Raw genomic sequence first — 24,068 nt, forward strand, 5'->3', positions numbered from 1 at the left:
CTTGGAAAAGAGACGGCTGAGGGGAGATAGGATTGAAGTCTAACAAAATCCTGAGTGGAGTAGAACGGGGACAAGTGGATCGATTTTTCACTCCGTCAAAAATGACAGAGACTAGGGGACACTCGATGAAGTTACAGGGAAATACTTTCAAAGCCAATAGGAGGAAATATTTTTTCAGTCAGGGAATGGTTAAGCTCTGGAACGCATTGCCAGAGGTTGTGGTAAGAGCGGATAGCGTAGCTGGTTTTAAGAAAGGTTTGGACAAGTTCTTGGAGGAAAAGTCCATAGTCTGTGAGACAGAAATACTGAATACCAAAAGGATTAGAAAAAAGGGAAAAAATTAAAACCACTAAAAAAACCCTGTAAAATTTGCCTTCAAATGACATTGCATCCTAGGGTCTCCTTTTACTAAATGTCGTAGGTCCTAAGGGCCACTTGGTACTTAGCATACACTAAGGGGGGAGGGGGATTCCTCAAGGGGCACTAACCGATTTGGTGCAGCTGATCACATTATGGGCATCTTAGAATTTAGCACATGCTAATCAGGCCATGGTAATGCGGTTAGGACCAGATTCTGCACCAGCCGATACTACCGGCGTCGGTGCCAATCGCATGTCAGCAGAATTGCGGCCAGGTTAAACGTAGGTCCCCCAAATATAGCCCGGGGTTTTTAAGGCCTACATTTCCGGGCCCTAAGTTTGACGTGAATCGCATGTTATTGAGACGCAGGTCATTTCCGGCGTTAACTACGCCTGGAACGGTTCCGTAACTAAAGCACGCAGGTCAATGGCGCACTGATACCTGCGCACATTACGATTGTACGCTGCCATTTCCAGTGCTTTTATAGCTTACCGGTAGTGTTCTGAGGGGGTGGAACCCCCCCAGTACACTTGTAAGTGGTCGCGCTCCTGTTGGGGAACTCCAGAATACACTGAAAACTTCCGTTCTCTTCCTGTTCGGCAGTTTTCAGTGTAGTGGGGTGGAGGGGCGTTCCCTCATAACGCTACTGGTAAGCCGTAAAAGCTGGAAATGGCGACAATCCCGCGCATGATTGACGTGCCACCCCTCTATTAACCATAGGCACGATCCCAGCGCCAGAAATATAGGCACCGGCTGGCTCCTATGTTTCTTTAATGTGATTTTAATTGCTTTGAAATGATGCAGCCAATTACCCCGTGGCGTAAAGGCAATTAAGTTAGGCGGCATTAAGGCGCCTTCTGCCGCCTATCCTCTGGCGCCGCTTCCAGAAATCAGGGCCTTAGTGCCCCTTGATGAATTCCCAACTAATTCCATTAGCGCAGGCTAAGCTTTAGCAAAAGGACCCCCAAATCTGCCTACGGCAGTCAGCGTTTTCAAAAGCGCCGAGCTCCTCGGGCTGAATTTTGGGGCCAATAGAAACCATATTTCATTTTGGAAAGCTGGAATACGCTTCTTTGTAAAACTTTCCAGAAATTAGATTTTAATCTTCATAATGAAAGCAATGCCAAGCGACTCCAAATGAGATCATTTTTCTCTGCCGCTCACTTGTTCACTAGTCATGCAGCATTTCTCTGAAAATAATAGTAATTTTAGGGTAGTGGACGAACTCAATAAACTTCACTTAAAGCCTCACTGATTCCACAGTGCAACCAAAATAGCTGGAAAATATTTGCGGGCTCCATCCAAATCCCTGCAAAATGTGTCATAATTAGCACTATTGAAAAATATACAAAGCAAATTCCTCTTTGCTGGAGAAGTACAAGAAAAGGCGACCCTGGGATTTTCTTTCAACAAACTGTTGTATTACCGGTTTCACAATGCCGGGGCATGCCATATGCTTCAGTATCTGCACAAAGATGCCATTTAAAAGCCAGCTTTAAATATGCTTCTGTTTAAAATAAGTCCTGAAAGGATGTGTGTTTTCTATTTTATCAGCTTGGCAGGCCCGGCTTTGATTATGTTTTGAACGCATAATGCCCTGTTTCATGAAGGAGATTTGCCCTAGGCACAACACGAGGGAATACCATTCATAAGGATTGTAAGATCCTTGGTTAGGGTATTAGTGGTGTTTCTCTCTGCTGGCATCGGGTTAAGATGAGGATAAGAAGATGTTCATTTCTTGAATATTCTTGGGAGATTTGGGGGGCTTTGCAGATGACAAATTCCTTTTTAGAGGAGCACCAAGCGGGTTCTTCCTTCTCAATCAGCATCACATCAGTGCCAGCTCGTGATCCATCATCCATGTATTGACAGCTTGCTAACTTAGACAATTTTGGTTACAGATCCATTGTCCAGTCATCCTTTGAAAAAAAAAAAAAAAAAAAAAGCAGCTCAAAAAACTGGATAGAGACGATAGCTCATTTTTAAATGTTGAAATACATTTCCCCAATGACACCAAATACAAGTTAAGCATTAATGCTGACAACGTAGAACCCCGAGGAACCCCCTTACAAATAGACACTGGTTCAGATACTTCAAGGTAATGAAGGGAATAGACTTAGTAGATAAAGGCAGGTTGTTCACCCTCTCTAAGAACGAGAGGGCACTCTCTAAAGATAAAATGGGATACATTCCGTACAAACGTAAGGAAGTTCTTCTTCACCCAGAAGCAACGCAATGATGTCACACACATGCGCGCATGTGCGTGATGTCATCAATTGACATGCATGGTTGCCCTCCAGATGCATCCCTGAAGACCCAAATGTGCATCTCCCTGCCATCCTACTCCTGACACGTCAACACCCCTCACTCCCCTCCAACCCCCCCCCCCAGAATGTCCCCAAGGTAACTGGTTTTCAGTTCACTGCTAACTGGTTAAGTGCTGCTGAAAATTAGTGTCCAACCCTGAACAAACCCATTTAACTGTTTCTGGCTGGTTAAATTGCCTTGAATATTGACCCCTGTCTTTCGAATAATAATAACGGCTTATATACCGCAATACCGTGAAGTTCTAAGCGGTTTACAAAGATTAAGCAAAGGTACAAATTGATTGACTTTAAGAGGGGAGGAAGAAAGAGGGTTAATAGGACAGGAAATCCATTTTTGAGGAGAGAGTGATCAATAGAACAAGTTAATCGCTATAGAGGGGAGAGAGAAGAGAGGATCAGTTGTCTAGATACTTTAGGCCTTGGTGGAATGAGGCATTATGACATCACAATCTGAGCTCTAGAATGTTGCTACCTATGATTTTAAAGTGTTTGAGGCTTGGGCAGATGAGGACGGAGCTTAGGCATTGGTGGAATGAGGCATTATGACATCACAATCTGAGCTCTAGAATGTTGCTTCTTAGGATTTTAAAGGGTTTGAGGCTTGTGCGGATGAGGACGGAGCTTAGGCATTGGTGAATGAGGCATTATGACATCACAATCTGAGCTCTAGAATGTTGCTTCTTAGGATTTTAAAGGGTTTGAGGCTTGTGCGGATGAGGACGGAGCTCAGGTATTGGTGGAATGAGGCATTATGACATCACAATCTGAGCTCTAGAATGTTGCTACTTATGATTTTAAAGGTTTGAGGCTTGTGCAGATAATAATAATAATAACAGCTTATATACCGCAATACCGTGAAGTTCTATACGGTTTACAAAGATTAAGCAAAGGTACAAATTGATTGACTTTAAGAGGGGATGAAGAAAGAGGGTTAATAGGACAGGAAATCCATTTTTGAGGAGAGAGTGATCAATAGAACAAGTTAATCGCTAAAGAGGGTTGCCAAGACGTCCAGATTTCCCTGCATGTGTTCTCCTTTTGAGGACATGTCCAGGGGTCCAGACAGCTTTTCAAAACCAGACACTGTCTGGATTTTGCAAAGCCTCCTCAAATTGCATCATGCACGGATTTCCTCCCTGCCCGACAAGAGCAGGCAATGGAGGCGGGGCTAGGGTGGGATGGGTGGAACTTGGCGGGCCTGGGGGTCCAGATTTTCCAATTGGAAAATCTGGCAACCCTAGCCCAATTACTAGGAAGCGGCAATGGGAAAGGCGGAATTTGAACCCCGACTCCTTGATTCTTAGGCTACTACTCCAAGCACTAGGCCATGCTTCCATCGTGCTCTCCTCCGTGCGCCTAGCTCTTGATATGAATTACTACTGTGAGGCTGACATCTTGTATTTCTTTAGTGCTGAGGCAGTGCGTGACGTAGACTTGAACAGGGTAACGTTATATTTGAAAGCATCGAGTTAATACTGTGGGAGTAACTGAAGAAGCAAGTGAAGTGCCTGCATTCCTCCCAGAGTTATTGAATCACTATTACCCTGTCACGCTGGAAGCATCATTAGAAGGGTGGAGTCACATCATGCTTCAGCTTTTGCCGTAGGTAAGCTTAAAGGAAGATTTTCTTCTGGCTGACTAAATCCATCGCTTTGAAGTCCATAATACACTAGATTTGTAAAAAGCCGATTTTCTACCTTGGAGACCTGAGGGTACTGTACACCTTTTCTCCACCTTTCTGAAAGGCCATTTTCAAAGGGAAACTCTCTGCGGATGTTCAGTTTAAAAATTGCTGGCAAGCCAGAGCCATAATAAAAGCACCGTAAGGCAGGTGTCTAATCTAATCTAATCTGGTATTTGTGATTCGCGCTATGCCTATACAGGTTCAAGGCGACTTACAGTATTTTGAGGAGGTCAGAATTATGGTTTGGATAATAGAGAATGGAATGGTTTTAAGAGCGGATAGCGTAGCTGGTTTTAAGAAAGGTTTGGACAAGTTTCTGGAGGAAAAGTCCATAGTCTGTTATTAAGAAAAACATGGGGGAAGCCACTGCTTGCCCTGGATCGGTAGCATGGAATGTTGCTACTCTTTGGGTTTCCGGAATTTTGTTACACTTTGGGATTCCGGAATCTTGCTATTCCTTGGGATTCTGTATGGAATGTTGCTACTTTTTGGGATTCTAGAATCTTGTTACTCTTTGGGATTCCGGAATCTTGCTATTCCTTGAGTTTTGGTATGGAATGTTGCTACTCTTTGGGATTCTAGAATCATCTTGTTACTCTTTGGGATTCCGGAATCTTGCTATTCCTTGGGTTTTGGTATGGAATGTTGCTACTCTTTGGAATTCTAGAATCATCTTGTTACTCTTTGGGATTCCGGAATCTTGCTATTCCTTGGGTTTTGGTATGGAATGTTGCTACTCTTTGGAATTCTAGAATCATCTTGTTACTCTTTGGAATTCTAGAATCATCTTGTTACTCTTTGGGATTCCGGAATCTTGCTATTCCTTGGGTTTTGGTATGGAATGTTGCTACTCTTTGGAATTCTAGAATCATCTTGTTACTCTTTGGGATTCCAGAATCTTGCTATTCCTTGGGTTTTGGTATGGAATGTTGCTACTCTTTGGGATTCTAGAATCATCTTGTTACTCTTTGGGATTCCGGAATCTTGCTATTCCTTGGGTTTTGGTATGGAATGTTGCTACTCTTTGGAATTCTAGAATCTTCTTGTTACTCTTTGGGATTCCGGAATCTTGCTATTCCTTGGGTTTTGGTATGGAATGTTGCTACTCTTTGGAATTCTAGAATCATCTTGTTACTCTTTGGGATTCCGGAATCTTGCTATTCCTTGGGTTTTGGTATGGAATGTCACATCAGGAAACAACCAAACACAGTGCCCTTAGAATAAGGTTCCAAAGTTCTTAAAGTAAATCCTCACGATGGCATTTAAATCTTGCTCAAAAACAAAGCCAACAACCACACCTACTTTTCAGGTATCACTATGAGTTCCATGTGGAACTCCTAATTGATGATTTAATTTTCTGTTTTTTGATTGGTCAAAAACTGGCACCATCAATTACCATACCAGATTCTGAAGTTAGGTGTTGCTAGGCATCCTTGATTAAGGCACCTAATATAGGTGTCCTTTATAGAATCTGGCCCTGAATAAATTGCCCCCCCCCCATAGATCAGACAGCAACGGTTGACCTTGAACTTTCCACCCCAGATATGACTATACCAAGAATTTAGGTATTGAGAGAATAGTTATCAAACTGTTCTATGGCTATAATAATTTGCCCCTTATCTAGGGTTACCATATTTTTCTATGGGAAATCCTGGACACATGATCTTGTCCCATTCCGCCTCAAACTCCACCCTATTCCACCCCAGCCCCACTCAGTTCTGCCTCCTGCCCCGCCCCAACAAAGCCTCCTCTCTTCTTCCGGATGAGCTCCAGCCACGTCTGGAGGGCCTGGAGAACATGCAGATTACATTACATTACATTAGTGACTTTTATTCCACCATTACCTTGCGGTTCGAGGCGGATTACGTAAGAGGTTATCTGGACATTTCTAGAAGAGTTACAGAGTTGAACGGGTTACTTCGGGGGACTGAAGAGCTTCTTGTGGGGTTAGTTTGTTTTGATGGATTTCTTGAAGAGCAGGGTTTTTATTTCTTTTCTGAAAGTTTTCTAGTCTGGAGATTGGATTCGCTGCCTGCGTGGCCAGTAAGCCATCGTGCATTTTTTTTGCGTTTTAAGTTACTGTGCGTAATGTTGTCATGTGATGCAAATGTAAGCCATGTTATTACAGGGAAATGGCCTCTTCCAGTCCCCAAACTACCCCGCCCCCAATGTAATTGCCCCAATGCCCTAAAACAACCTCCCTCACTTAGCCTTCTTGGCCTATCTTTTTACTCTGATGTCTAATGGATTTGATAGTGATGGTAATAATTGTATTATGCAGGATAAGGTGGGGGGAGGCCCATAATCCTACATGGATGTGACACCCCTTGCCTGGAAACCTGAAAGGACACTAAAATGTACAGTATATATTAAAAAGATGTATCTGAATGATAGAAATGCTTCAGAGATTTTTGACACAGCATAGTATAGACTAGGGTGACCAGATTTTCAATTTAGAACACCCATCCATGCCCCATCACACCCTAGTCCCACCTCAGCCATACACCCCACTGCCTGCTCTCGTCGGGCAGGAGGTCATTGTTTTCGCTGGCTGGTAGCTTTCACGTTGCTGTTGCCAGGATATTCACGCACCTCAAGGCTTCAGTTGTTTGGTTTGGTTCTACGAATCTTTGGATTTGAAATTTTGGACCCCCGAGGAAGGAGTGTTTTACTGAAACACGGACCGTGTCGGGTCCTGTGGACTCACACTTGAGAACCATTATTCTGCATGTTTTTATTGATTTTAGCTCCGTTTTGAATGCTACATTGAACCTTTTATAATAAAGTTCACTTTTTTCACCCCTTGTACATCGCATTGCCGTTTTTTTCTCTGTTTCTGTCTTTCGACCTTGAGCTGCAGTTTGTCGGGATATTGTTTTGAGATGTGTACCTGGGACTTTTTATGTGAGGTTCACCGCAGTGTCCCCTAGGGTGCTCCACTGCTCTGCTGAGATGTCTGTGTGGCCCTTCCGACATTTTAATGGCTTGTTCTGTGAGAGGTTTGGGGGGGTTTCTTTTTCATGGGTTTTTTTCTCAAAAATGGTTCAAAAAGATAAACACACCGAGCAGAAACATCCATTTTGAAAATGGACATGTTTGGTACTGTATTTTTTGGGGCATGGTCTGCAGAATCTCAAAATTTGGGATTTAGAGTAGACGTCATCTCTAAATTGTCCCTCCACATCAACCGTACTTCCACAGTTTTTGGGTTTTTTTTCTTTTGTTTTCTGTTTTGAACAATTCTGCATTATAGTTAATGGTTTATTAAAAAACCAACTGATTTCTTTATTGTATAAATACAGTAAATCCTCCTTGACTTTGAACTTTTCTGATGTTCCTTTTAAATGCCAAGACTTGCATGCTGAAAGTATTAGATACCAACATCTTTCTGCAATTTCCACCTTGCCAGAGGGTCCCCATCACAGCTGGGATGTTTCGATACATTTCAGACCTCCTGTGTGTTCATAAAAATGGAAAGAAAAATCATCCCATTTGTGGACATGTCAGTTAAAGTGGGTTCTGGAAAATAAGTCTGAGCTCCTTTTACAAAGCCGCTCTTGCGGCTGCGGTAATTGTTCCGATGACCATAGGAGTGTTTGCCACGTGGCTGTCATTTCCACAGCTTTGTAAAAGGGGGGGGTATGTTTTCACCAAATATGTTGTTTGTTGAATTTAATTAGTGTTTGCTTTACCTGTATACTCAATTAGTTTAATAACATATTAACATAGTACATGACGGCAGATAAAGACCTGAACGGTCCATCCAGTCTGCCCAAAAGTTATAATACGTGTTTATTAAATTCTTGCTATACTGCTTTTCAAATAAAATCAAATTAAAACCATAAACAAAGTATAAATTATAAAATTAATTCAATATAAAACATTAAACAATATAAAATTAAACTGCTATACTATAAAATCAACCATATAATAAATGAATTATTGTCAAATAAATGAAAACAGAAAAATAATTACCAATAATATAAGAAAGTAATAAAAATTATATTAAAACTATCATTTAAAATACCATTCAGAGAGAGTGAGAGAATGGGAGATTCCAGGGAGTGTGGGAGCTTGGAAAGGGGCCCTCGATCTTGACCCAATGTGGCATCAGTGACTCCACCCTCTTCGCCCTGTGTATTAAACAGCAGCGTCTAGGCGGGCGGCCGTGGGTGCATGCCCAAAGAGGTGTGACCAAGGGAGAATGTCCCTTTGAAGCCCCTTTGAAGTATTCCGAGGTGAGCTTTTGGATTTGTGAGGATTGAAATGGGAAAGCGAAGGGGTTATGTGAACAAACCTCCTGTATCCACACCAGTAATTAAAGGACCAATGGACAGGCATTTGACTGGGGTTAGCTGTAAGTACGCTCTCTCTTTCTCCCTCGTCTCTGAGCCCTCCACCTCTGCCTACTATGGTTGATCTACAGGTGAAGTCCGTATCCAAAGGGTTGAAGCACAAGCCTGCATAGTGCAACTTTCTACTTTAGCCTCTCAAGGGACTGGTATATCTGCTAAATTATAACCGGTCCATTTTGATCCAGTTGAAATGTTACCTATTCAAGATGTTCCCTTAAAAGATATTTGGCGGGTGGTAACCCGGACTGAGAGTTTCATTAAAGGGAATATAGCACAAACACACTCCATTCACGCACCCTCCAATCAGAAACGTCAAACGAAAAAAAATGTACGATGGCCTCCTGGCCACTCAAGCAGCAAAACTAGACTACCAACTCTCCAATTTACTGATCATGACCCCAGACTACAAATCCTTCAGAAAAGAAATAAAAACCCTGCTATTCAAGAAATCCTTAAAGACAAACTAACACAGCAAGAATCATCTCAATCCCCAATAGCAACCCGCTCCACTCCATAACTCCTTATGTAATCCGCCTTGAACTGCAAGGTAATGGCGGAATAGAAATCACTAAAGTAACGTACATTATGTACTTTTTCAAATGGCGTAGTGTCCTCTATCTCTGTAGTTAAGAATTGCTAGTGAAGAGATTACATGACATTACATAGATTCTTATATACCGCAACGACCTCGCGGTTCTGTGAGCTTTACAGGTCAAGAATCGGTCATAAAGTTTACCAAAGCAGATAAAGCTGTATATTTCTACATCTCGATGGCCACAAATTTGGACTTGGAGATTGAAATGTACAGCGTCAGCATCTATGAGACAGACATGGTTTTTTTTATTACAGAGATATTTTTGGACCGATGTTAGGTTACATAAGTTAGATAATTCTAAATCTAATACATGGCAAAGTCATGTAGACGTTGGATCATCTGTTGTTCTATTGTCCTTTGATACTTAGCTTCTGGAGGTCAATATGGGGTAGAGTTAATAACATTTTGGAATCATCAATTCCTCTAACATATGAGGCTGTCATTTTTGGTACAATTATACATGTTAAGCCCTTATAGATCAATATAAAAGGTTTTCTTTCCCTTATAATGACTGGGATAGCCCTCCAGATGATCACTCGAAACTGAAAGAACTGTGATCGTTTAAATTTTTCATTCTGGTGGGCAAGTCTTTGCTCTAGTTATAGACTTGAAAGAATAAATGCTGAGAATTTGGGGCCCATTGACATCATATGTTACCTCATTATAATTGATTGTTGACTGCGAGTCAGTCTTTTGTTTACTTTGGTACATATCCAAGGAAGGGTGGGAGGGGGTTATTTATGTCATAAATTGATTTTTGAATATTCACACTTGGGATGGGTGGGAAGATATCAATATTCAGAATAGGGTAAGGTTTTTATAGTAATATGTGTTTTTGTGTTTTATTGAATGATTACTGGATGAGTGGGTGGGGGGGGGGAATTGGTTGATTATGAACGTGTGAAAGTTGAAAGTGCTTTTGTTGTATCATTATATGTTGCATTTGTGGTATTGCCCTGTTGGTTTTGAAAATTAATAAAAATAAAAAAGTTTACCAAAGATTATATTTCCAACAATTATGTAGAAGCTGTAAACATCAGAAAATACTAAAAATGCAAAATCAAGTGAAATCCTTATGGGTTATTAATACCTCAGCTCTGAAGGATAGCTTTATTTAGGTATCTTAAATAAGAGCAATTAGAGAATCGCTTGTCTGTTAATGTTTCCTAGATTTTGCTTAGAAAGTATTTCAAGGAAATTTTGAATTTGGAAACCTCTGATTTAATTGTGAATCGGAAAATGATATGGATGATGCAAACCCTGCTTTAGGCAGCTGGGGAGCTCATTGCTTTTCTAGAAGATACATTACATGAGACTTTTATTTCTTCTCATTCAACTTTGATGGTAACCTTCTCATCAGAGAAAGATAAATTACTGGTATTAAGAAATCACTTTAAACATTAAAGAAAAATGTTTTTGTTGTTTTTTTTGAGAGCAGCCAATTCAGGTTTTTCCAGATGTGACAAGAGCCACTCAAGCACGTAGGAAACAGTTCCTAGCCCTAATATCCAAGGTTTTGGCAATTGAAGCTTGTTCCTGTCTTTGTTTTCCCGGGAGATGTATTTTACATTTTCAGGGTAAACAGTTTGATTATTCTCATCTGGAGAAATTTCTATTGGAAAATGAAAAAGGTAATTAAAATCATAGGGCATAAGAAAATAGGATCTAAATATTGTTGGTTAGGTTGCTAACTAGATTTCAGTTAAGATATAATTTCCTAGATAAGAGAGGCCACTAGCCATGAAACTTATGAGCCATTCCACACTTTTCGTGACACTTTTCGTTTCAATGAGACAAAATCATCTAGTAAATGGGCACAAGTATAGGGAAACCAAGCCATTGTGACATCACCGATGAGGCTGGCTCATAAGGCATTGGTGCAATGAGGCACTGTGACATCACCGATGAGGCTGGCTCTTAGGCATTGGTGGAATGAAGCATTATGACATCACAATAAGAGAAGCCGCTGAAAAGTTATTTGCCCAACTAAGAAGAGAATGAGGTGGAGCCAGGAAACGTACAAGATATTCCACACTTTTCTTGGCACTTTGTTTCAATGAGGCAAATGCATTTAGTAAATGGACACAAGTATAGGGAAACCGAGTCATTGTGATATCACTGATGAGGCTGGCTCTAAGGCATTGGAGGAATGAGGCACTGTGACATCACCGATGAAGCTGGCTCTTAGGCATTGGTGGAATGAGGCACTGTGACATCACCGATGAGGCTGGCTCTTAGGCATTGGTGCAATGAGACACTGTGACATCACCGATGAGGCTGGCTCTTAGGCATTGGTGCAATGAGGCACTGTGACATCACCGATGAGGCTGGCTCTTAGGCATTGGTGCAATGAGGCACTGTGACATCACCGATGAGGCTGGCTCTTAGGCATTGGTGCAATGAGGCACTGTGACATCACCGATGAGGCTGGTTCTTAGGCATTGGTGCAATGAGGCACTGTGACATCACCGATGAAGCTGGCTCTTAGGCATTGGTGGAATGAGGCACTGTGACATCACCGATGAGGCTGGATCTTAGGCATTGGTGGAATGAGGCATTGTGACATCGCAATACAAGGGGCCACTGAAAAATTCTCAGCCCAACCAAGAAGTGAATGATGTGGAGCTATGAAACCTACAAATTATTCCACACTTTTCATTTCAATGATATGAAATGAAACAAAAAAAGTGTCAAGAAAAGTGTGGAATAACTTGTAAGTTTCATGACTCCACATCTACTACTGCTACTATTTAACCCCTCTATAGTGCTAAAGGGCGTCCGCAGTGCTGTACATTTTGACATTAAATATTCCTTGCTCGGACGACCTTACAATCTAACTTGGATGGACAAACATGACATAGAGGGTTGGGGCTGTAGAACCCAAGATGAAAAGTGTTAGGAGTTGAAAGAAGTCTCAAAGAGGTGAGCCATAGACGGAGTCCACCCTAGGGATTAAGGTATACAGCGCAGCAAGACTGAAAGAATGGAGTCTAGACTTGGCAGAGGACAAGAAGGGCACAGATAGGAGGGACTTACCCAATGAGCGGAGCACGCGGGGAGGGCGGGGACAAGGAGGAGAGAAATGAAGAAAGAGAATGAGGGGCAGCTGAGTGAATGCATTTGTAGGACAGTAAAAGGAGTTTGAATTGGATTTTGAAATGGATGGGAAGCCAATGAAGTGACTTTAGTAGAAGGGTAACGTGAATGAGTATAGTGGCCCTCATTGAATATGAGTCGTGCAGCCAAATTCTAGATGAATTGAAGAGGAGAAAAATGGCAGAGCGGAAGACCTGAGAGTAGCAAGTTGCAGTAATCTAAACATGAGGTGATGAGGGCATGGATAAGGGCTTTGGTACTGTGCTCAGAGAGGAAAGGTCGGAATTTGGTAATATTATAGAGGAAGAAGTGGCAAGTTTTAGCAATATGTTGTATCTAGGCCAGGGGTGTCAAATGTCGGTACTCAAGGGCCACAATCCAGTCGGGGTTTCAGGATTTCCCCAATGAATGTGCATGAGATCTATTTGCATGCACTGCTTTCATTGTATGCTAATAGATTTCATGCATATTCATTAGGGAAATCCTGAAAACCCGACTGGATTGCGGCCCTTGAGGACCTACATTTGACACCCCTGATCTAAGTGGAGAATTCTCTTGGTTGGGCTGAAAACTTTACAGCGGTACCTCATATATTCTTTTAATCTGTCCTTGATGTGGACTTTAGACAAATGTTTACTTTTGTGGAATGGTATTTGCTATTGTGATTGATTACATGCACTGTGTTTTTCTTTTCTTTAACATGTATACTTGTTATGCATTTAAAATAATTGAAATAAAATACAATTCATAGATCAATACACACGACAAAAGCAAATAACAAATCAAGGCTTGAATACCTTACAACACAGACAGACCAAAACAAACAGAAAACGGCATAACTGCATTTTGCTTAAACCACCAAAACATCTCCAAAAATAAATTTTTTTTTTTAAATGTTTTCTCATACAAACAGGTGTTGAGTCCTTTCTTAAATTTCTCATATGAATATAAATAGGCCAGAAGAGAGTTCCAGAGTAGCCATGCAAGGAAAAAGAATACAGAGATCTGTGTTGATTCAAGACCAGCCTCTACAGGGGACGTTAAAACACACAGGCTATAATTCCGTAACTCACAAAATGCCCACATGAAAGTGGCATAAGATGGTCAGCAAAATATAGCGAAATGCCCCCACTGCAGGCTCTGCATTGCTAAAAGCAACTATTTAAACCGAATAGCTAAATAGCCAGCATCCAAGGCTTGTTTAATTAAAAGCGGAGAATCGTAGTCCTGTTTCCCTGTGGTGGACGACAGCTTGACTGCAATATTCTGAACAGATTGTAAACATTTTAAACCAGCAAGCTTTAGACCAGCCTTAATCCAAACAATTCAAAACAAGGGCCTGAATGAGAGACTTCAAAGTATCTACATGAAAATAATGGTGCAAAGTCCTCACGGAACGGAACGCAAAGTAACAGCTTCTTACTACTGAGGTCCTTTGATTGTCAAAGTTGTGATCTGAAATGAATCCATCAACTGAAGTGGAGCATCAGAAAGCTGAGGAACCACAGTGGGAAAAACTTAGCAACCTGTAATCATAAGAACATACTCCACATGGCCTCTGATTTCACACAGCAGATCAAAACCAGTCAAATTATTCAAGTGTGTTAAATAAAAATCTGGAAGATCTACATAATAGACAACCCTACACGTTATCTTCCAAATACATTAAGATGTAAGGACTGTATGAGCAGAGCCAAAGGGCTAAGAACAAGATTGAAAATAATAGAGCTAGTCCTGACCCCTGAGGGATCCCATGAAAAAATGGATCAACAGTGGAAGTAGCTGAATTATGAGAAGCCAAAATCCTCGAATGAAGGTAAGATAAAAGCTCAGTTAACAGTTCCTGAATACCAGTTTCAAAAAGCCAAGTCAAAATAAACTGGTGGGCTTGAATGCACCAGAGGGGTAGGGAACTCCGGTCCTCGAGAGCCGTATTCCAGTCGGGTTTTCAGGATTTCCTCAATGAATATGCATTGAAAACAGTGCATGCAAATAGATCTCATGCATATTCATTGAGGAAATCCTGAAAACCCGACTGGAATACGGCTTTCGAGGACCGGAGTTCCCTACCCCTGCACTAAACCTTTGAGACGATGGAATGGAAACTATCAGGCCTACCAGGAAGGTGGTACCACTCACAGTTTTTAATTTATGGCTTTAAGACTGAGAAACAATTAAAGGAAGAACTGCCCCTATGTGGTCACAAAGCATCACAAACAATATTATTTACGGATACTTATCAAGCTAGTTGGGTAAAAAGTGTCATAGTCCGACCCAAATCAAGGTCTAAAGATGTTGTCCTTGTGGTTGCTATTTTTTGTGCCATTTTGTGCTATTTTTTCTGTTCTTGTATAATTGCTTGATATTAAAAACAATAAAAATGATCTAACTTAATAAAAAATGTTTGCAATAGTTTTTTTTAAGTTCAATCGTTATTAAATTTTAACATCTTACAGAATAATGCAATTCACAAACAGATCATAACATATGTTTACATACATTAAGAAAATCTTAGCAAAAACACATCAATATCTTATCCACCCATCCCTCCGTTACCCAACCACCACCCTACCTCACTCCCATGCATGCATGTTGCTATGAAATGACGTTTTGAAATACGGCAACCCTTGGTCCATGGGCAAATGTTCCCTCTGTGCAAGAACAAGTGAGGATCACTCCTCTTGCCCCCTGGTGTAACCTGATTTATGGGATATACCTGAGGATGGGGAAGGTAGATGTTGGAAGGAGGGAGCTCCAGAAGCTCATCGCTTCCCCCAAAAATCCCAACATTTTTCCTGTTCAAAAATGGCTGAGAGATGGATGTGTATTTTGGATGTCCTGATTTGGACTTAGACGTTCTTTCAAAAATTCCCCTCCACTTGTTGCAACAAAATAAAAAAGTTGACCCTAATTCCTCCACAAAAAAGGAACCAACCAAAGCAAGAGATTTGTAGAAGGTCAATGTCCAAGATGAAGGCTTTATTAAAATGACTTAATAATACATATGACGATATTTAGAACCTAATCCACTGAAAGCACTTGGACCCAACATGGTCCGTGTTTTGACACTATGGTCTTCCTCAGAGGTCCCAGTAGGTCCTATAAGGAAACTCGTGCATTATGTATTAAAAACAAACAATGAAACTTCTGCGCTGTTGAGAATTGCTCAAGAGCGGGAGAAAGTACATAATCCATGAGTTACCTAAAGGGACCCCTGAGGAAGACCATAGTGTTGAAACACAGACCTTGTTGGATCCAGATGATCTCAATGGATTAGGTTCTAAACATCGTCATGTGGATCATTAAGTTGTTTTAATAAAACCTTCATCTTGGACATCGACCCTCCACATGTTGTTCCACAAAGACTTACTAGTGATTTGATTGAATTTATTACACGTCATCCAATTTATTTGCACTATCTTGAGCATTTTTTTTACCTGCAGCTCCACCTAACCAACATAATTGAGGGCCCCTTTTGCAAAGCCACAGTAGTGACTCCCGCGCAGCAAATTTGACGCAGCCCATTCAATTCCTTTGGGCTGCGTCGCATTTGCCACTCCAGGACTCACTATCACAGTTTGCTTGGGGTTTTTTTTGCACCAGTGAGAGATTAGAAGTCACAAACACAAGAACAGGAGAGACCTTTTCCAGTCCAGGCACAGTACAAAGGATATGAAAGCCACACTCGTAAATGGGAATTTTAAAACATATTGCTTTTATCAAGTTAACCAGGCAAGCTGGATTCTAATCGGCTGGAACGGTGCACTCTTTGATTGTTTATTGGCCACTAATGTTTTAACCAAGAGCATATTTTTACTCTAGAAGCTTAATTCTGAATGATTAAAGCATATACGGCAGCCTCCGTAAGAGGCTTCAGGCAGAAGACATGTGGCAGAAGACGGAAGATAACAGGGGAGTAAAACAGAAACATACGGCCCAGTAGTCCAACTACAGCTGGTCAACGTATGACTTCACTGTCCGTGTATGACAGGAGGTTTGCACCAAAAGACGTATGAGGAGAGACTGGAAGCCCTGAATATGTATACCCTAGAGAACAGGAGGGACAGGGGAGATACGATTCAGATGTTCAAATACTTGAAAGGTATTAACGTAGAACAAAATATTTTCCAGAGAAAGGAAAATGGTAAAACCAGAGGACATAATTTGAGGTTGAGGAGTGGTAGATGCAAGAGCAATGTTAGGAAATTCTACTTTACAAAGAGGGTGGTGGATGCCTGGAATGCGCTTCCGAGAGAGGTGGTGGAGACGTAAACGGTGACAGAGTTCCAAAAAGCAAGGTATGAACACAGAGGATCTAGAATCAGAAAATAATAGTATATATTGAAGAACTAAGGCCAGTACTGGGTAGACTTGCACGGTCTGTGTCTGTATATGGTTGTTTGGTGGAGGATGGGTTGGGGAGGGCTTCAATGGCTGGGAGGGTGTAGATGGACTGGAGTGAGCTTTGACGGAGACTTCAATAGTTGGAACTTAAGAACAGTACCGGGCAGAGCTTTGGACTCTTGCCCAGAAATAGCGAAGAAGAAAAGAAAAAAAAAAAAAAACCAACAAATTTTTAGATTGAATCAGGTTGGGCAGACTAGATGGACCATTTGGGTCTTTCTCTGTCATCATCTACTATGTTACTAATTCTTAGGTGGATAATATCGGCCAAAATATGGCCCAGTAGAGTCTGGATTGGGAGCAGGTCATAAAATAATCCTGCCAGTATAGAATTCATGCTCAGCATGTATCATTTGGGCGCCTGCAGTCCAGTGCCATGTCTTGAATTTGTCCCTTCATGAGCAGAGGGGTCCTTTTATGAAGGTGCACTAACCGATTTAGCCCGTGCTACATGCTAAAGACATCCATTATATTCCTATGGCATCTGAGCATTTAGCGTACCTTCATAGAAGGACCCCCATAGTGCGTGCTCTGAACCACATTCCTTTGAAAAAGGAACAGGAAAGATTTTGAAGCTCATCGCTAATATTCAGCCGCTAGTTTAGCCAGTCCACATTACCCCAATTACGCACTCTCCGTCTATGAAGTGCCAACACCTGTGGGGAGAGTGGCGCGGAATATAATGGAATTGCCAGCATCCGTGTGAAAAATCTAGCCCTCTTAGAATATAGAAAAGACTTTGGTTTTTCTTAGAAAAAAGGTCAGTTTATTGAACAAACGCAGTAGCCGCCTGGTTAATTGAATTCAGAGTTCTTTTCATGCCTTCTGTCATCGTTTTTCAAACATTATTCTGTTTTTAAACCGTAACTGTACAACTTCCAACATTCAGAATCCAAGTTCCAGTAAGATCTCAGGTGTAGGAATGCCCCACAATAAAACACACATGCAATCTTAGAGTCGAGAGGAGGGATGCTTAAACAAGATAAGAGAAAAAGGGTAAATGTATGGTCAGGTTAATATGTGGCCAGAGTCAGGGATGCCTCAGCATTCTGCTCAAGGTGCAACCCTTGTTCTTGCTTAGAATGTATACGTGGCAGGAGGGAGTGGGAGAGGGAGAGGAAATGAGAAACAGGGCCTCAGAACCAAACCCAGGCCTAGATCCACACACAGGCACAGATCTGCACACAGGGCCTAGGTCGGTGTGCCGACCCGGCCTGCGCTCAGAACCGCCCGCGTGCGGACCCCGCCAGTGTTCTGATGCCCTGGATCAGAACTTATCAGATCTCCATCCCTACACTCAGGCTTATATGGACATTCATTTCCCATTGCTGAAGAGAGCAAAAGTTCCAATTCTAAAAAGGGGGAGGGGGTGCCTTTTAGATGGATCAGTAATCGTTAGCCCTTATTCCATTTACCAATAAAAGATAACACAGGGTAAATGGAATGCATGCGAGCTACATGCAACCATAGCCCCCAAATCCTCAGAAGCTCACCCACAAACCTATGTCCGTCCCCTCCTCAGTAGGTCCAAAGCGCCTTCAAGATTTTTAATCCACCTCCCACAATATATGATCCCCCTCCTTTTACAAAACCGCGATTTTTAGTGCCGGCTGGCGCGCTGAAATCTTTGTGCTGCTCCCGACACGCGTAGAGTTCCTATGAGCGTCGAGAGAAGCGCAGAGCATTCAGCACGCTGGCCTGCGCTAAAAAAAACGCTTTTGCGGTTTTGTAAAAGGGGGAGGGAAGGGATGAAACAGCCCACGCTGAAAGGACTGCGAGGAGACGGCTGCGCTGAACTGGCCCTGCTGAATCATCCCATTCCCACTTTAGCATGGGGGGGGGGCAAAAGTCCTTTTAGTAACAGAGCCGAGACTCTCTATTCTAGACTTGTGAAAACAAAATCTGTTATCTTTTAGAATCATTCTGTTTTTATTCAGTTGTAGCAAAAGAGGTAGGCTGGATTTTATCCAGATAAAAAGTTGATCAAACATTTTACATTACATTAGTGATTTCTATTCCGCCATTACCTTGCGGTTCAAGGCGGATTACATCCAAACTAAAAACAAGAATTATATTTCAACTTTGAAGGAATAGAATAAACGATGAGATAAAATTTTAATGGAGAATTATGGGTTTTAGATAATCTTTGGTAATTAGAAAAAAATTAGAGAGTACTAAGGGTTTATAGCAGTGGTCTCAAACTCGTGGCCCGGGGGCCACATGCGGCCCGCTAGGTACTATTTTGAGGCCCTCGGTATGTTTATCATAATCACAAAAGTAAAATAAAACAGTGTCTTGATCAGATGTCTCTTTACCTATAAATGACAATATTATTATTAAGACTTAGCCAAAAGGAAAGATTTATAAACTATAAAGAGTTTGACCTCATGCAAAATTGTCATTTCTTTAATAAGACATTAACTATTTTTTCTGCGGCCCTCCAAGTACCGACAAATCCAAAATGTGGCCCTGCAAAGGGTTTGAGTTTCCTTAACTGTATCCATGACATCCTGTTTGTCTTTGGGAAGCAAAGCCGAGATTGTGATGTCATAATGCCTCATTCCACCAATAAGAGCCAACCTCATCAGTGATGTCACAATGGCTTGATTGTCCTGTTCTTCTCTCTGCCCTCCAACCCAGCCAGCAGATTAAATGTTCTCCTTAACTCAGTGGTCTCAAACTCGTGGCCCCCAAGGTCCTATTTTGAGGCCCTCGGTATGTTTATCATAATCACAAAAGTAAAATAAAACAGTTTTTTGATCATAGGTCTCTTTACCTATAAATGACAATATTATTATTAAGACTTGGCCAAAAGGAAAGATTTATAAACTATGAAGAGTTTTACCTCATGCAAAATTATTATTTCTTTAATAAGACATTAACTATTTTTTCTGCGGCCCTCCAAGTACCGACAAATCCAAAATGTGGCCCTACAAAGAGTTTGAGTTTGAGACCACTGGTTTATAGAGTGTTGGATGTTGGGTTGGGATGGTTGTGTTTTTTGAAGAGTATGGTTTTAATTTCTTTCTTGAAGGTCTTGTAATCTGTGGATGAAGATAACAGAGTGGTGAGTTGTTTGTCCAACTTAGCTGCTTTGGAGGCTATTAGGTTGTCATAGAGTTTTTTTCGTTTGACATTTTTGGATGGTGGGTAATAGAATAGCGAATGGGTTCTTCTGTGTCTGATTGAGGAGGATTGATTGAGTCTGTTATTCCAGTAAGTTGGGCTTTCTCCGTTGATAGCCTTGACCTTGTCATGCACGATTTTCTCCACTGCACTGCTGCCCACAGCATCTGGCTTCTCACTTACCATCCCAGTTTTTGCTTCTCATCCGTGGTCTATTATTCTGCATTATGTGAAGGTCAGTGACTAAGGTGAGAAATTCTGCATAGCGGTCCAGGGCAGTTTATTATTTATGTAGTCAATTTTCCATACCGTTCTCCCAGGGGAGCTCGGTTGACATGAATTTATTCAGGTTCTCAAGCAGTTTTCCCTCACAATCTATCTAATGTACCTGGGGCAATGGAGGGGATCAAGTGACTCGCCCAGGGTCACAGGGAGCAGCATGGGCTTGAACCCACATCCTCAGGGTACTGAGGCTGTAGCTTTAACCACTGCGCCACTCTAGAAATCAAAATGTAGTGACATCACTGATGAGATTGGCCCTTATTGGTGGAATGAGGCATTATGACAACCCAATACCAGTTCTGCTTATCAGAGGCTGAAACTTTTCGCAATGGGGGGATGAAGTGACTCGCCCAAGGTCACAGGGAGCAGCATGGGTTTGAACCCACAACCTCAGGGTGCTGAGGTTGAAGCTTTAACCACTGCGCCACACTCTCCCCACCAGTAGGAAGTGTTCTGATGTTTTAGTAGCTAGTGTAATAATTATATTTTCCACTAATGGTTGCTCAAGTCTTTGACGAACTTTTTTCCATATTGAATTCTGAAGATGTTGTGCATTAGCACTTGATCCTGGAGGTAGAGACTTTCATTTTTTTTTTTTTTGTGTTGCATAGTCTGCCTCGTGACAATGTGTTTCTCTGAATATGTATTTAATAGAGACAACAATGATTCAAAACAATGCCAGTAACATTCAGATCTACCAGAGGAGATCATCTCATTATTCAGTTTTATGATCATTCTTCAAGATGTGCATTTACAAGCAATGTTCTAAAGAGTATCTGATGCTGATTAGGGATAGAAACTCACTTAGAATTATAAGCAACATTAGTTTTGAGTTATAGATGTTTACTATCCAAGCATCGATCAAATTGATAGCATATGGGCCTTTGACCACTATCAAGGTTCCAAGGAGCAACGGCTTTGGGAGACCCACGACTGAAGTGGAGTTATGGCTCATCCACATTTTTTGAGTGATCGTTTTAGTTTTGCAAGTTTTACTGCTGTATAGTAATTCACAATTTATTTCATGCTAAGGAAGAAGATAATCTATGCAAGCAAGATGCTAGGAATTATCGGAAAAGGGATGGTTAGCAAGACTAAGACTGTTAAAATGCCCCTGTATCGCTCCATGGTGCGACCTCACCTGGAGTACTGCGTTCAGTTCTGGTCTCCTTATCTCAAGAAAGATATAGTGGTGCTAGAAAAGGTTCAAAGAAGAGTGGCCAAGATGATAAAGGGGATGGAGCTCCTCTCGTATAAGGAAAGACTAAAACGATTAGGGCTCTTCAGTTTGGAACAGAGACGGCTGAGGGGAGATATGATTGAAATCTACAAAATCCTGAGTGGAGTAGAACGGGGACAAGTCAATTGATTATTCACTCTGTCGAAAATGACAAAGACTAGAGGACACTCGATGAAGTTACAGGGAAATACTTTTAAAACCAAGAGGAGGAAATATATTTCACTCAGAGAATAGTTAAGCTCAGGAACGTGTTGCCAGAGGTTGTGGTAAGAGTGGATAAAGTAGCTGGTTTTAAGAAAGGTTTGGACAAGTTCCTGGAGGAAAAGTCCATAGTTTATTATTGAAAAAGACATGGGGGAAGCCACTGCTTGCCCTGGAATCTTGCTATTCCTTGGGATTCTGTATGGAATGTTGCTACTCCTTGGGTTTTGGCCAGGTACTAGTGTCCTGGATTGGCCACCATGAGAACGGGCTACTGGGCTTGATGGACCATTGGTCTGACCCAGTAGGGCTAGTCTTATATTCTTATGCTCTGGATTATATATATGTCCTCAGTTCTTAATCTTGTTGTAAACCGCATTGAATCCTTGCTGAAATTTGTGGTATAGAAGAAAAATGTATGGTATGGTATACGGTACCGAAATTTGAGTGTACTGCCAAGATCTGTGAATAAATTAATTGATAAATGAGGTCTTAGCTATCAATAATTGGATGCTAACAACCAATCGCTGATGGTAATTGGTTCTCATTATAATTTACCAATGTGTGAATGGCCATGGCTGGGGCATGGGCATATCAGAGGCATTCAGAAAAGTTATGTGCATAATGATAGAATACTGGGTAAGCATTTACATCAGGTTTTAGCAGGCGTAAGTCCGTTGCCTGAAGTTAGGAGCAGAAACCAGCACTGAACATAGAGACCTTATAGAATACCACTTGGACCTGGATTCTGTAAACGGCGCCTTCAAAAATGGCACCGGCTGGGCGTCAATTACACGTAGGCGCCGGTAATGTAGGCCCGGGTTTTAAAGAATCGTGTCTGTCCCTAACCACACCTACTTTGACCTGAGGCGCCAGGCTTAGGCATGATTCTGGTGCCCACGAGGGTTGGCGCTTTCCTGGCACCTACTTTTTTAAAATTATTATTTATTTATTAATTTTTGAAAACATAAACACCAGAAAGCAAATTTGCAATTACATAATACAATGAAGTCCAAATGAAAAAAATTTATGACAACCTAATAGCCTCCAAAGCAGCTAAACTGAACAGACAAATCACCATTCTGTTATCTTCAACTACTAACTACAAAACCTTCAAGAGAGATATTAAAACCATACTCTTCAAAAAACACATAAAACCTATCCAGCACAACCAATCCCAACCCAATATCCAACACTCTCTATACCCTTAGTACTCTCTAATATTCTTCTATCTACCAAACGTTATCTAAAACCCCATAATTCACCCTTTTCTTATCTCCTAAAGACCTCTACTTCCCGTTGGTAACTCTTTACCCAAGGTTTTATTACCTTAAAAATTCTATGTCATCGCTTATTCTATTCCTTCAAATTTTGAATGTAATCCGCCTTGAACCGCAAGGTAATGGCGGAATAGAAATCACTAATGTAATGTAATGTAAGTTTTAAAGCTCACACCAAAAAAAATAAAATAAAGTAACTTTAGCTAATAATGCTCAAGTCCTCTTAAGATCAAAGATGCTGAGATTTAGCGAGATTTAGGAAAATATTTATGCATATTCGTAAGCATAATATAGGTCAGTGGTTCCCAACCCTGTCCTGGAGGACCACCAGGCCAGTCGGGTTTTCAAGCTAGCCCTAATAAATATGCACGAGAGAGATTTGCATATAATGGAAGTGACAGGCATGCAAATCTGCCCTTTGCATATTCATTAGGGCTAGCCTGAATACCCGATTGGCCCTGGTGGTCCATCAGGACAGGTGGGGAACCACTGATATAGGCTATAGAGCAGGGTTGAGAGTAATAATAATAATAATAACAGTTTATATACCGCAGGACCTGAGGAAGGACCAATACCACAAGAAATAAATTAGTAACTGGCTCCCCGTCGGGGAATCGAACCCCGGTCTATGTGTTTTACAATGATTAAAAATGTTACAGATTGAGTAGAACTAACAGAGTTAAAGTTTAGCGGTCAGTTATTGTAGGGAAAGATTGTGCAAAGCAGCAGCCTCCTAAATTCCCCGTGAGTATTCACAAGCATGAGTAATTGTTTCCGATCTTTACCCCATAATGCTGCCTGATATGAGAAGAGATGTTGCTGATGTGTTTTAAATTTACATCCTTTAACCGGTGGAGAAACAAAATTCAAGTTTGAGCTTCTCTTATGTCTATTGGTTGAGAACGAGAAAAGGTCGGTTATATATCTGGGGGCTAGGCCGAAAAGTACCTTAAGGCAAAAACATCCAAACTTAAACTTCACACGTGCCTCCATCGGCAGCCAATGCAGGAGTCGGTAGGAGGGAGTTACATGATCGAACTTCTTCAACCCAAAAATCAGCCTGGGCTCAGGATTTTTTCAATTCCCAGTACGGTAATACACCACATACTTACAAGGGT

At 41.4% G+C, this 24,068-nt stretch overlaps 1 protein-coding gene across 4 annotated transcripts in view; it reads right to left on the minus strand.

The window, feature by feature from the left end:
- The window catches only part of NTF3 (neurotrophin 3), a 212,218-nt gene that overhangs the window by 134,756 nt on the left and 53,394 nt on the right, over positions 1 to 24,068 (minus strand). Inside the window, exon 2 of one of the 4 annotated variants that reach the window (XR_004540014.1) lies at positions 1,578 to 2,279. The exons of the other annotated variants lie outside the window; for them this stretch is intronic. The gene's annotated coding sequence lies outside the window, so the exon portion shown is untranslated. Of the gene's footprint in view, positions 1 to 1,577; positions 2,280 to 24,068 lie in introns of those variants that run through there. 4 annotated transcript variants of the gene reach the window in all.

Source organism: Geotrypetes seraphini, chromosome 7 (assembly GCF_902459505.1).
Source record: "Geotrypetes seraphini chromosome 7, aGeoSer1.1, whole genome shotgun sequence".
Lineage (NCBI taxonomy): Eukaryota > Metazoa > Chordata > Amphibia > Gymnophiona > Dermophiidae > Geotrypetes > Geotrypetes seraphini.